General features: G+C 40.4%; 1 protein-coding gene across 1 annotated transcript in view; it reads right to left on the bottom strand.

The window, feature by feature from the left end:
• RIC3 (RIC3 acetylcholine receptor chaperone) overlaps positions 1-14,749 on the bottom strand; it is a gene marked incomplete at its 3' end in the record, with an annotated part of 47,956 nt that overhangs the window by 19,357 nt on the left and 13,850 nt on the right. The gene's annotated exons all lie outside the window — the stretch shown is intronic.

The following is a 14,749-nucleotide window of genomic DNA, read 5'->3' on the forward strand; positions in this document are numbered from 1 at the left end:
CTTCCATCAACCCGAGTTCCTGAGTAACTGTGTGGCACAGAGCCGTCCACTGCCACCACCTCACCAACTTAGAACCATCTGGACCTGTTTATGTGAGTGAGAAATAAACTTCTGTTGTGCTAGGGCCATTATACACTTTGGAGTTTATCTGTTAAGAGTAGTTAGCCATCCCTAACTAATACACATAAGGAAATGCAATCTGATCTCAGAAGAGAACACAATCAGAAACTGGAAAGCCATCAGGATACCAGACAGCTACTCTCACATTCTACTTCAATCGTTCTCCCTCTCTGTGGGGCCAGAGGGCTTTTTTCTCTGTTCCTCTGTGCATATCTTCCTCATTCTCATTTCTCCGCCAGCACTTCTCTAGCTTCTCTGTGAACATAAAGGAAGATGTTCACCCCCAAAACACCTCAATCTGCATGTCCTTCAAGGGGCCAGCAGAGACTGGTCATAATTCCAAATTCCCTGCATACCTTCTCAGCTTGGGTAGGTATGCAGGACTTTCTAATCAGCTGTAGCTGAGCAGACAGGATTCATGTAGTACAAACAGGGTCACAGGGGCTCCGTCCTGTGAATGGAAGTGCAGGGCTTAGAGAAAGGAGCGTGCATCAGTTTTCTCACATTTTTTTCCTCCATCAGGGGCAGCCAAACATTAACAGCATCAAGCCTCCTCCAAGTCACAGGTGACAAAGAAGGAAAGAATTCTCTTCAAAAGGCCATGTAAACAGGCTTGTGTGGATAATCCATTGACAGAAAACACTAAGGAGCAGAAAGACTTCCCGACTCAGGCTCTAAAAATACAAACTACACAGTAAAAACTGTTGGATTTGACTTCAATAAAATTATGGATTTCTGTTCAATAAAGAATACCATAACAGGGTTAAGATAGATGACAGGCAAGGAAAAGCTTCTGCAATGTCTAAAATTGACAACGGATTAAATCTCTAGCATAGACAAGGAATTCCTACAATTTGATATGAACATCAGAGGAAACCCAATAGAAAAATGGCCAAAAGATATGAGTAGGAAACTCACAGAAAGAGAAGTTCAAATGGTTAACAAGTACATAAAGAGATGATCAAAATAAAACCAACAAGAAAAATGCTAATTAAAACAATGAGCTAGCACTTATACCTATAAGAAGGGCAAAAATTAGAATGGTGGGTGATAGTAGGTACTGTCAAAGATGTGGGGAGGCAAAAACTCTCGTGCATTATGGGTAAGAGTGTAAACGGACACAGCCATTCTGCTAAGTGATCTGGCTGCACTGAGTGACATTAAAGCTACGCCCTATTATCCAGTGATCCTATACTGGTGGATAAATTCCAGAGAAATTCTCAAGTAAGGCTGTCCGTATCCGAATTCAAACTATAGACTCTATAGACCTGTGTGAGAATGTTCACTGTGATGATGTTGTAGCAGGGCGCCTGAATTAACTTGGATCTCTGTAACTGTTAGAATGCAGACTCAAAATGGAGTAGATACAAACATGAAATTCCACGCAGCTTTTAGAGAACACTTTAGATATACCCACAGCAATATGAACATATCTTAAAAAGCACAGCATTGAGAAAAATAAGCAAATACCACATGTAAGCTAAAGACACACTATAATTATACTACATATCTTTCAAGCAAATATGTAGGTATAAGGACATAAAACAAACACATTAGAGTGGGTGCACATGAACGGAGAAAGGAATGGGCATGTGGAGTGAAGGTAAAGGGTTAAAAAGAAAGTAAGGAAATAATAAAGCAACCTTGCACTGCTGATGTTAATCAGGGGCTATGAACTGAGATAGGACTATCTTCAAGTCAACTCTCTGCTCCTGAGGTGAGAGAGATGGTGGGTGGGCAGGCAAGGAGTGAGACAGGCAGCCACTGGGCCTGGGGGCTGCCCTCTGCCTGTATCCTCTCTCAGCCGGGCTCCACCCCAACAATCCTTTTTTCCCTCTTGATACTGACTTCGGGTGACAAGGAAGTTAGAAGAAATGCTTCTTTTTAAGAGGAGGCCAGCAACAGAAGCACAACTTCAGACAGTAGAAGCAAGCTAGCAGGTCACTACTCCTTATTCCGGGTACTGGTGACTATTTTGCTACTAAACTGTCAAGGATCTTAATATCTTAAATGGTCCTAGCTTTAAGGCTATAATGCACTTTGAACAAATGCCTAGCCATCACGTAAGAAGCTAACCTTTCCCTTGAGAGAATCTGATATATCGGGTGGTTGCTGCTCAATAAACTAGATTTAATATCTGTAGCAATATGTTGTTGAACTTCATTTAACTGTACTGAGAAGACTGTTCTCAAAACCTGGCATCAAACAAAATATAAAAAATTAAAACCAAATAACGGCACAAAAGGCATTATTTTGCATTTCTAAAATCGAAAAATGATGATGCTAAACATCACACATCTGCCCCCAAAACTTTTATAGATCTGTCAGCCAAGAAGATTTATTGGACCACTATCATGTTCAGGACTCTGTGCTGTAGGTAGGAAAGGAAGAGAACCATAAATGAGACGGAAACAATGGTTCCCACGTGAAACAATGCTTTTAAAAAGTAGCATATCCAAAACAAACAGCAAAAAAGGAACAGGGTACTACGGATCTTATTACTAGACAAACTAAATGTCTAAGTATTGAAAGAATGCAAAAAAAAAAGGGAGAGGAATCAGATGGGATCAATCATTGAAGGGAGTGAGATTCAGAATAGAAGAGAAGCAAAGGCACACTACGAGAAAAGAGGACTGTGTGCAATGAGGAAAAAGATGAGAACAAAGAAATAAGAACAAAGAATAAATAAGGTTAACTACCAAATCCAATAAGGGAAGTAACAAGAGATAAGGAGAGGAAAGCAGCGGTGGGTTAAATGTTAACTTGTGTCATATAAATTTAATACTGTGGATCTAGGATCAGGGAAATGATTTAATCAGAAGGGTGTCTGAGGAGGATTATTCCAGCAGTTGAGTAAGGACCTAAAAGAGAGAGACTAGGGTCTGGGAAATCAGCCAGAAGACAGCTATAGCTATAGAAAGGAAAGGATGGGTCCAAGGGCTTTTACCATGTAATGGTCAGCAACATTTAATAATGAATGGGGAGTGGGGGGTTGGAAAACTCGAAGGTTGGTTTAAGATACTAAGAGAAGACAATGAGGAAGACTGGGAGGGCTTATGGTTAGGGGAAGACTGAACACCTATTTTTCACATGTTAAATTCTAGGCGTTGTTGGCATATTCAGAGGAAATTTTTATTAGACTGTAGTTAGGCTTGGGAAGAAACTCTGAGCTACCTAAATGACAAAGCTAATTAAAATTGCATGAACAGTTCCCATACCAAAAAACATGGAGGGGTATGTGTACTTATGTGCAAAAATAGGAAGAAAAGAAAACTGCGCTGGTCAAAGACGACCGGAAGCAAACCAGTATCATAAAAGTCAAAGGAGGATAGACTTTAAAGCAACTGCGAAATCTAGAACAAACTGATAAAAGACTAATGGCTATCCCTGTTTTTAGACACAATGTATTCTTGGGAAAAGGATGGCCATCATATGTAATCTTGACTGTCCACCTATTTGGACAATAACAGAAACCAATATACTACAAAGCATCATAGAATCTTCAGAGTCAGAAGGAGCCCTAAAAGTCATCCAGCCTCTCAACAAATGCTATGGGGACAAGACATTCACATGCAAAAGAATGAAGTTAGACCCCTACCTCACACCATGTTAAATTTCTAAAAACTAACTGAAAATAGATTGGAGACCTAAATATAAGAGCGAAAACCATAAATGTCTTAGAAAAATAATAAACATAAATCCTACAAAAAAAAAACCAAAACATAAATCCTTGTGACCTTAGATTAGGCACTGTTTTCTTAGATATGACACCAAAAGCACAAGCAACCAAAGGAAAAATAAGTGGACTTCATCAAATTTTAAAACTTACGTGCTGCAAAGACACCATCAAGAAAGTGAAGACAACCCACTGAATGAAAGAAAATATCATATATCTGATAAAGGTTGAGTATCCAAAATATATAAAGAACTCTTACCACTCAACAAAAAGACAATCCAATTAAAAATGAACAAAATATCTTAACAGACATTTTTCCAAAGAAGATATATAATGGCCAACATGCACATGAAAAGATGTTCAACATCACTAGCAATCAAAGAAATGTAAATTAAACCCACAATGAGACAGAACTTTACACCCATAGGATGCTATAATCAAAAAGACATAATCGATGGGCCATCCCTGGTGGCGCAGTGGTTAAGAATCCGCCTGCCAATGCAGGGGACACGAGTTCAAGCCCTTGCCCGGGAAGATCCCACATGCCGCAGAGCAACTATGCCCATGAGCCACAACTACTGAGCCCGCGTGCCACAACTACTGAAGCCCAAGTGCCTAGAGACCATGCTCTGCAACAAGAGAAGTCACCAAAAAGAGAAGCCCGCGCACTGCAACAAACAGTAGCCCCTGCTTGCCACAACTAGAGAAAGCCCGTGTGCAGCAATGAAGACCCAACACAGCCAAAAAATAAATTAATTAAAAAAAAAAAAAAAAGACATAATCTAAAGTGTTGGTGAGGATGTGGAGAAAATGGAACTACTGTACTCTGCTGGGTGGGAATGTAAAATAGTGCAGTTGCTTTGAAAAACAGTCTGGCAGTTCCTCAAAAAGGTAAACAAAGTTTCCATATGACCCGGCAATTCTGCCCTTAGGTATATACCCAAGAAGAATATGTTCACACAAAAACTTATGTACAAAAAAGATCTTGCTGTGATTTATGTCAAAGAGTGTTCTTCCTATGTTTTCCTGTAAGAGTTTTATAGTGTTCGGTCTTACATTTAGGTCTTTTTTTTTTTTTTTGCCGTACGCGGGCCTCTCACTGTTGTGGCCTCTCCTGTTGCGGAGCACAGGCTCCGGACGCGCAGGCTCAGCGGCCATGGCTCATGGGCCCAGCCGCTCCGCGGCATGTGGGATCTTCCCGGACCGGGGCACGAACCCGTGTGCCCTGCATCGGCAGGCGGACTCTCAACCACTGCGCCACCAGGGAAGCCCCCTACGTTTAGGTCTTTAATCCATTTTAAGTTTTTGTGTATGGTGTTATATATATACACACACGTATGTGGAATCTAGAAAAATGGTACAGATGACCTATTTACAGAGCAGGAATAGAGATGCAGATATAGGGAACAGACGTGTGGACATGGTGGGGGTTGGGGAGGGAGGGTGGGATGAATTGGGAGACTGGGATTGACGTCTGTGCATTGCCATGTGTAAAACAGATAGCTAGTGGGAACCTGCAGTATAGCGCAGGGAGCTCAGCTCGGTGCTCTGTGGTGATCTAGATGGATGCAATGGGGGGTGGGGTGGGAGAGAGGTCCAAGAGGGAGGGGATATATGTATACATACAGCTGATCCACTTTGTTATACAGCAGAAAGTAACACAACATTGTAAAGCAACGATACCCCAATTAAAAAAAAAAAACTTGTACAAATGTTTAAAGCAGCATTATTCATAATGGCCAGATGTTCATCAGCTGACAAATAAAAATGTGCTGTATCCATACAATGCAACAGTATTTGGCCATAAAAGAGGAAGGAAGTGCAGACACATGATGAACTTCGAAATCATAATCCTAAGTGAAGAAAAGCCAGTCATGCAAGACTACGTATTATATGATTCCATTAATATGAAGTGTTCAGAATAGGCAAGTCCATAGAGACAGAGAGTAGCTTTGTGGTTGCTTGCTGGGGGGAGGGAGGGAGGGTGGAGAGGGGGCAGAGGAGAGTGACTGCTAATGGGTATGTTTTTTTTTTCTTGAGGGGTGACGATTCTGATGATGGTTGTACAACTTCGTGACTATATTAAAAGCCACTGACTGTGCACTTTAAACAGGTAAATCACACAATATGTTATTTATCTCTCAATAAATTGGAAATTTTTTAGAAGAGTCATCTAGTGGTGGTCTTGACTCTGCTGAATACCCTCAAACAGGAAACTCAGTATTTCTCCCCATAGGAAGCCCATGCCACGTCTGTACAGCTCTGATTGTTAGAACTGTCTTCTTTATATTGAGTTAAGGGGTGAGCAATGGGAGTAAGAAAGGAAGTGTGATATAGGGTTTCAAAAAGCAATACTAAATGAATGGTGATGTGGCAAGAAGTAGAGAAACATTAAAATTGATTTTAAAAGAGATTATTGATAAAGAGATTGTAGACTAGAATCAAAGAAGCACTGAAATAGTAGAGAATACTATTTTCAAAGGTAGGAGGGGGAACTGAGAGCAATGGAAGAGACAGGCTAGATGGTAAAAATGTGTTTTATATCCTAGGAGAAATCTGCATTTTATATTCAATGTAATAGTTCACATATTTACTACTGAACACTTAACAACATGCCAGGTACTGTGTCACACACTGAGATTAAAATGATAAATCGAACAATTCCTGTATTTAAAGAGTTTATGAATGAGTATAGTTACAACATGCTAACTGTACTGTAACCATCAAATCCAATGGCTTTTACTCAGCTCTCACTCTTAAGACTCCTCTACTACACAAGAAAGTGATTACCACAAGCCATTCAATAAATATTGGATTAATCTGAACAAATTCTTGTCAAACTTTCCTGCCTTAATATCTGTGGCATATCACTCTCCTGATTTCTTCTTTCCCCACTGACTAGTCCTTCAACCTATTTCTTCCCATCTCTTTTACTGGTTCTTCTTTAATCCTCTCTCCCCAACGTTTTGTTTCCACCTTTGTTCTTTCCTTATTCTTCTTCCTTTGGTAAACTCATTCATTCTCAAGGCATACACTGTAATGTCCAAAATGTATAGCTCTAGTTCTGACCTGTCCTCTAAGCACTTATCTCTAAATCCCATTAATATATATGTCCTTTTGTGTGTCTATCAACTCAAACCTAAAAGTGAAACTAATTTTCACCTTCCAAAACCTGCTCTCCTCCTGTATTTCTTCTTTGTAGAGTCACTCTCTCAGACCTTTAGGCTTCAGACCTATAACCTCTGCCACCTGTGACCAAGGGTACACTTGAGATGGCAGGCTAGGGTCAGAATGCTGAATTTGGAACAGATTTTTCTCTTCATAAAGTTAACTGTTCTCAATAGGGAGCAACCTCACCTCTTGGATCTTGGTATCACCATGTTTCTTAGAACTGAACAGCCCAGAATGCCTAAAAAGTCAATGGCTAGCGAACACCTGGAGATGTCTAGCTGAAATGATTAAGAAAAAAATTTTAAAGAAAATACTCCAAGGGTACAAAAAACTACAGATGATAATACATCAGCACCTGTATACCTACCTACCACACAGATATAACTGGAGCCCCTTATGTCTCTTCCTCCCACCCTCACTGAAATAGCCACAACTCTGAATTTGGTTATTATGAGAATATGTACTTTTAGACTTTACTATGTAAGTATACATCCATGAACAATATACAATATTGACTGAGTATTTTAAAACTTTATATTATGAATGGATGGTGGTGATGGTTGTATAGCAGTGTGAATGTACTTAATGCCTCTGAACTGTGTATCTAATGGTTGAAATGATAAATGTTATGTATATTTTAACCACTATTGAAAAAAACCTTTATATTACAGTATCACACTGTACTGATGTTTCTGCAACTTCCTTTTTGCCTTTTTCTGGCAAAATGTATACAGTTAATACATGCAACTCCAGTTCATTCACTCAAACTGCTATATAACATCTCCTTGTATACCTATATCACAATTTTTCACTATTACAAATGTTCTACTTTATAGCTACATTACAAAAAGGATTTCTGGGGTTTTAATTGAAGTACAGTTGGTTTACAATGTCATGTTAGTTTCAGATGTACAGCACAGTGACTCAGTTTTTTTGTTTTCTTTTTTAGCTGCGTTGGGTCTTTGTTGCTGCGCGCAGCAGCTACTCTTTGTTGTGGTGTGCAGGCTTCTCACTGTGGTGGCTTCTCTTGTTGCAGAGCATGGGCTCTAGGCACACGGGCTTCAGTAGTTGTGGCTCGTGAGCTCAGCAGTTGTGGCTTGTGGACTCTAGAGCGCAGGCTCAGTAGTTGTAGCACACAGGCTTAGTTGCTCTGCGGCATGTGGGATCTTCCTGGACCAGGGCTCAAACCCGTGTCCCCTGCACTGGTAGGCGGATTCTTAACCACTGCACCACCAGGCGAAGTCCCAAGTGATTCAGTTTTATATGTATACATACATACACACACTTTTTCAGATTCTTTGCCCTTAGAGGTTATTACAAAATATTGAGTATAGGTCTCTGTGCTACACAGTAGGTCCTTGTTGGTTAATCTGTTTTCTATATAGTAGTGTGTATATGTTAATCCCATACATATGGTAATATATACACAATGAAATATTACTCAGCCATAAAAAAGAATAAAATAATGCCATCTGCAGCAACATGGACAGCCCTAGAGATTATCATACTAAGTGAAGTAAGCTAGACAGAGAAAGACAAATATCATAGGATATCACTTATATGTAGAATTTTAAAAAAAGATACAAATGAACTTATTTACAAAACAGAAACTCACAGACATAGAAAAATTTATGGCTACCAAAGGGGAAAGCGGGGAGGGGTGGGATAAATTAGGAGGTTGGGATTTGTGAGTTTGTTTTTTAATTGCTTTAAAACAAACAACTAAAGAGATCAGAACATTAAAGATATTAGAACATTAAAACTGCAGACCTTCCAAAATAGAAAACAGCTGTGTTCCCTATCTCTATATGTACTTAAGTATTCTATTAAATGGACTTGACTAAATCCCAATTGTTTATTGAAAGCTTTCCCCATATTTAGGTTTATTTAATTATTAAAAGTTCACTTAGCAAATCATTTAAGCTTGACTAAAAGCTTAATGGATTTTACAGAGTGCAGTTCTACTTTCCCTTGTTAATAACCATCCCTATTGCTAAAAACAAAAACAGAAACTCTAGCACTGTTAACAAAAGAGCTTTCTGAGAGCAACATTAAACCATTTGCAGCATTTCATTCTTAGAGCAAATAAATCAATAAAGAACAAGATTACCACAGAACAAGAAAGGTCTTAACGTAGCCAGTCCTTTAAGATACGAAAGCGTCTCCCTAAATACTGAGGACGTTCTTGAGGTCATATTTGATTCAGTATTACTTAAAGTGGAGTCTCCAACAACAGCTGACTGTCTCCTCCTCACCAGCTCGTCTCCTCCAAGGGCCCATCTTATTGCATTCCCCTCCCACCTAACTCTACTTTGCTGACCACTGCTTTAATGTTTTCTGCTTGTCTAATCAGATTTTTTCCTTCATCTTTTACCAACCTCCTCACTCCCAACTCACCCTACATATTATTATTATTATTTTTTTTTTGCGGTACACGGGCCTCTCACTGTTGTGGCCTCTCCCGTTGCGGAGCACAGGCTCCGGACGTGCAGGCTCAGCGGCCATGGCTCACGGGCCCAGCCGCTCCGCGGCATGTGGGATCCTCCCGGACCGGGGCACGAACCCGTGTCCCCTGCATCGGCAGGCGGACTCTCAACCGCTGCGCCACCAGGGAAGCCCCCCTACATATTATTAAAAGAGATATTTGTGTGTCTAAGTTGCTTAGCATGGGGCCTAGTCCATATATTCAACACATGTTAACTATTACTGTTTGTTACCAGAGTAATCTTCCTAAAGCATAATTCTAACTGGTCTTGCCATTCCTTTGATCAAAAGCTTTCAACGGTTCCCATAATGACAAGAGACTGCATCACACAGGAGACAGCAGAGGGAAGTATCAATAAAGTGAGTACCACCTTTTCAGTCAGAGTTATTAAGATCCTCGCTGTGTGTCCAACTATTTAAGTGGAGGTTAAATTAACCTTACTAGAGCTCATTTTCATCATCTATAAAATGACTATCATGAGACCTACTTCTCAGGGTTGTTACAAGGGTTACAGATTAAATAACACATACAAAGCTCCCAGCACACACAGTAGGTATTTAGCAAATTCTGATTTTTCCCTCCCTACAAAGTGAACTCCTAAACAACTGAATTCCACAATCTAGCCCAAAAGTACCTCTTCATGCTTCTTTCTCATTACATACTCCTGATTCAGCCAAACTAGACTTCTCAGCGTGCTTTGAGCCTGCCTTGTGATTGCTTACCTCTCAGCCTTTGCTCACTCCAATGGTTTTGCTTTTCCCTCCAACTCCACATATCTAAATCCAGGCTATCCTGAGCCCAGGCCAAATACTGCCCTTGTCCCTGAAGCATTTTCTCTTATCATCCCCATTGCTTAGAATACACTGTCTGAACCTCTTTAATTGCACTTATCGCACCTGGCCTTATTCAAGAGTTCTATTTATGTGTCTTACATCCTCTATTTGAATGGATTGGAACAGAAATGGGTAACATCTTCCACTAAGTACCATTTCTACCCAATTTTAGCTAGTGCTGAGTAAAACCTACAAATCATACCTGAGAATAAGAAAAGCAGCCTCTGATACCCAGGAGCTGGTCTGGTGTTGCTATGAGCTAGCCTGGCACTCACAGTTAGGTCTTGGTGTTCTCCTCTTACACATAAGCAATTTCAGACATGAACATCAGGCAAGACCATTCTGTGACCATGATGGATCAAGACAAAAGAAATAAGAACACTGTGTAATCTGTCTGAGCGCACACAAAACATGAACACTGCCCAAACCAAAAAAATATCAAATAGCCCCTATTCCTGGATGATGAGTGGCTGCTGCTTCTTTGCCAATTACAGCTATAGCTTTTCTTTAGACTGCTCTCTCTTGACATAAACTCTACTAAGATACCCAGTCATAGAATGTGCCCCACTTTCTGACAGCACCCGATCCACAGCAAAGCCCGACATCCTTAAACCTTCCTCAAAATCACCTAACATGGGGCTTCCCTGGTGGCGCAGTGGTTGAGGGTCTGCCGGCCGATGCAGGGGACACGGGTTCGTGCCCTGGACCGGGAAGATCCCACGTGCCGCAGAGCGGCTGGGCCCGTGGGCCGTGGCCGCTGGGCCTGCGCGTCTGGAGCCTGTGCTCCGCAACGGGAGAGGCCACAACAGTGAGAGGCCCGCATACCGCAAAAAAAAAAAAACCACACCTAACACAAGCCTAAATCCTATAGTAAGACTTTTCTAACACTCTTACTGAGACGCTGCGTGCTTCCTCATGGTGTGCATCCTCCTTTGCTGCAACAAGCAATAAACCCAATTTATTCAACTGCAGGTGCATTCCTGGTGCTCTGTGGCTGAAGGACAAACTATGAACTTCTTTAATAGAAGTCTAGTATTTCCTTTATGCTTACAGAGCATGCTCTGGGTCTTGCATGCTATACACTTTGTTGAACTGATCTGAATGACTTACACTAGGCCTGTTGGCCTTGCTGTAATCTGAAGACCCAGCCCAGTCACTCTCAGAGCTAAAAATAGTTTTTTACTTCATTATCCTGAGTGTTTTCAATTTCACAGTTTTGAGAACAGAAAATGGCAGTCAGACTGATAGAGGTGCCCCACACCCACCCACCTCTGAGTTTCTGAAATTGAAAATGTGTCTAATTTACATTCATTCACAGACTCTCAAACTGTCTCTGCTCCTCTTTGCACACTTTCAGAGTAGATGTCTGATGTTTCATTAAGAGAAAAGGTAAAGGACCAAAATAATCCATTTGTCTCAGGCACCTACATACCAACACATAAAGAGCTAATTTAAGATAACAAAGAATTACGTATGTGTGTGTTACCTATGCACGTATAAATACGTATACACATATGTGTGTGTATGTATTTTCACATCTTGGAGAGCTTCAGACTCAGTGAGCAGGACTCACTTGAGGAGAATATGGTGACAAAAAGAGTCTGAACCATTCCAGAGGAACAGGGTTACTGGGGAGGGGCTGGTAAGGAATCCTGTTTATAGGCATTCAAAGTGAGATGCTCAATGGAAAACACAGGTGGGCAGGGTCAGCGGGAGAGATGCCAAACGTAACATTACGGTAGGAGTCCCCCAGGCCCCAGCCAACGGAGATGGAAGGTAGGACTCTCTTGAAGCCAATTCTAGCATAGAAGCAGCACACTGTCACCTTGGAGGGCTTCAACTACGCTGGAACCTGTTCAAAGTCCCAGTCAGCTAACCAGGAACGACTGACAAGTTCCTGACCTGGTATGCTGACATCTTCATGTTCCACAGGTACATAAGGTGAGTCAGGGAATGGTTACTCTGGCCAAAGAAGAAACGTGTTGGTGAAATCAAACGAGAACCATAGGAGAAGGAGATCATGCCATCTTAGAATTTGTGGCAAAAATGTAGGGGGTGTGTGGCACAGGCTCTAGGAAGGCAGAATTAAGAAGTCCTGAGAACAGAGACACGTGGTTCCATTTCATGAGACTCTAAGAAGAAAGCTCTTAAAATGCATTTTTGCTTGGGCATTGAAAAAATTCTTAAGCAGGTGGGGAAGGCAAAGGAAAACAGTAGATGTACTGGTAGCTATTCTAAAAGAACAGACAAAAAACTGAACAGAAGAGCACATCAGCAATCAGCATGAAAGAGTAGCAAGACTTGGAAGGACCACACGAGGAGGCCAAGGTCCAAAACAAATTAAGGTTTACAAAAAGGCTAGCAAGGGCTTCCCTGGTGGCGCAGTGCTTGAGAGTCCGCCTGCAGATGCAGGGGACAAGGGTTTGTGCCCCGGTCCGGGAGGATCCCACATGCCGCGGGGCCGCTGGGCCCGTGAGCCATGGCCACTGGGCCTGTGCGTTCGGAGCCTGTGCTCCGCAACGGGAGAGGCCACGGCTGTGAGAGGCCCGCGTACCGCAAAAAAAAAAAAAAAGGCTAGCAAAAGCAAAAAGGGTATTTTTAGAGTGAAAAGGCAATTTGCTTGATGATAAAATGTAATGCTGAGAAAGCAGAATTTCTCAACCTCTATTTTGCTTCCATATTCTCTATCAAAGAGTATCAATTTGGGGTTAAATGGGAGAGAATTAACAATCCTAGAGGGAAAAAAAGTTCCAGATGGGTGAGGAGGGTAAGATCAAGTCTGTTCACTAAAATTTCTACCAGGAAAACTGGTAAAACTTGCACATAAGGTCACTGAACTGAAGAAAGTTTTAAGAAATTATATTGATAAAAAGAGAAATCTTGAACGAATGGAGACATAATTACTGTTCCAGTTTGCAAAAAGCAAAAGGTGGATAGTGGACTTTTCAACTATAGAGAAGTGAACGCTTCTTGGACTCAATTCTAAAAAGGATTCTTCCTTTTTTTTTGTTTGATGGAGTGGACATGGAAGGGAAGAAACTTTTTTTTCTGGTTATATAAGAAAAAAACCCCGCATACCTATAGAAAATTGAGAAAGTAGAGAAAAGTATAAATAACAACCACCCATGTTTCCATGACCCAGAAATAACCACTGTTAAGATGTTGACCTACTTCTTCCTAGTGAATACATACAGTGAATACATCTTTACTTTTCATTTATAGTATACAATTTTCCCATATTATTTGGAACTCTTCATGAGGAGAAGAAAGAGAAAAGGAGATCCAAAATGTATTAAAAGAGATTATGGCTGAAAAATTCCCAAACCTAAAGAAGGAAACAGATATCCAGATACAGAAAGCACAGAGGGTCCCAAACAGGTAAACCCAAACAGACCTACACCAAGACATATTATAATAAAAATGGCAAAAGTTAAAGAGAGGATTCTAAAGGCAGCAAGAGAAAAACAAAGAGTTAATTACATAGGTTCCCCCATAAGGCCATCAGCTGATTTCTCTACAGAAATGCTGCAGGCCAGAAGGGAGTGGCAAGATATAGTCAAAGTCCTGAAAGGGAAAAATATGCAACCTAAGGTACTCTACCAAGCAAGATTATCATTTAGAATAGAAGGAGAGACAAAGAATTTTTCAGACAAGCCAAAATTAAAAGAATACAGCAATACTAAAACTATCCCCTAAAAGGAAATATTGAAAGATCTTCTCTAAATAGAAGAATATATAGAAAAGAGAAAATCACAATTGGAAAGCAAATCACCTAAATAAACCAGTACACAGATTAAAAAAAAATCAAAAAATTTCTGTGAAAGTGATGATAACCACAATGAACAGCAAAACGATGAACATGAAGATGTAAAAGAGGACACCAAAATCATAAAATGTGATGGAGGAGAGTAAGCAAACATAGATTTTTTTAATTTCCTTGAATGTGTTTGAGCCTATATGACTACTAGTCTAAGGCAAGTAGATATGCAATGGGGTTAACATACTTGAAAAACAGGGTTACCACAAATCAAAAACATAAAATAGACTCACAAAAACCAAAAAGAAGAGAACACAAGTATAATACAAAAGAAAATCATCAAACCACAAAAGGAAAAACAAGAAAAAGGGACAAAGAAGAAATATAAAATCAACAGGAAAATAATGTTTAAAATGGCAATAAATACGTATCTATCAATAATTACCTTAAACGTCAATGGACTAAATGCTCCAATAAAAAGACAGAGTGGCAGATTAGATTAAAAAACAAAAGCCTACAAGATGCTGCCTACAAGAGACCCACTTTAGGGCAAAGGACACACATAGACTGAAAGTGAGGGGATGGAAAAAGATATTTCACATAAATGGAAATGACAAGAAAGCGGGGGTCACAATACTCATATCAGACAAAATAGACTTAAAACGAAGGCCATAAAGAAAGATAAAGGATGCTATATAATGATAAAA

Source organism: Leucopleurus acutus (genome assembly GCF_964270905.1).
Source record: "Leucopleurus acutus genome assembly, chromosome: 8".
Taxonomy (NCBI): Eukaryota; Metazoa; Chordata; class Mammalia; order Artiodactyla; family Delphinidae; genus Leucopleurus; species Leucopleurus acutus.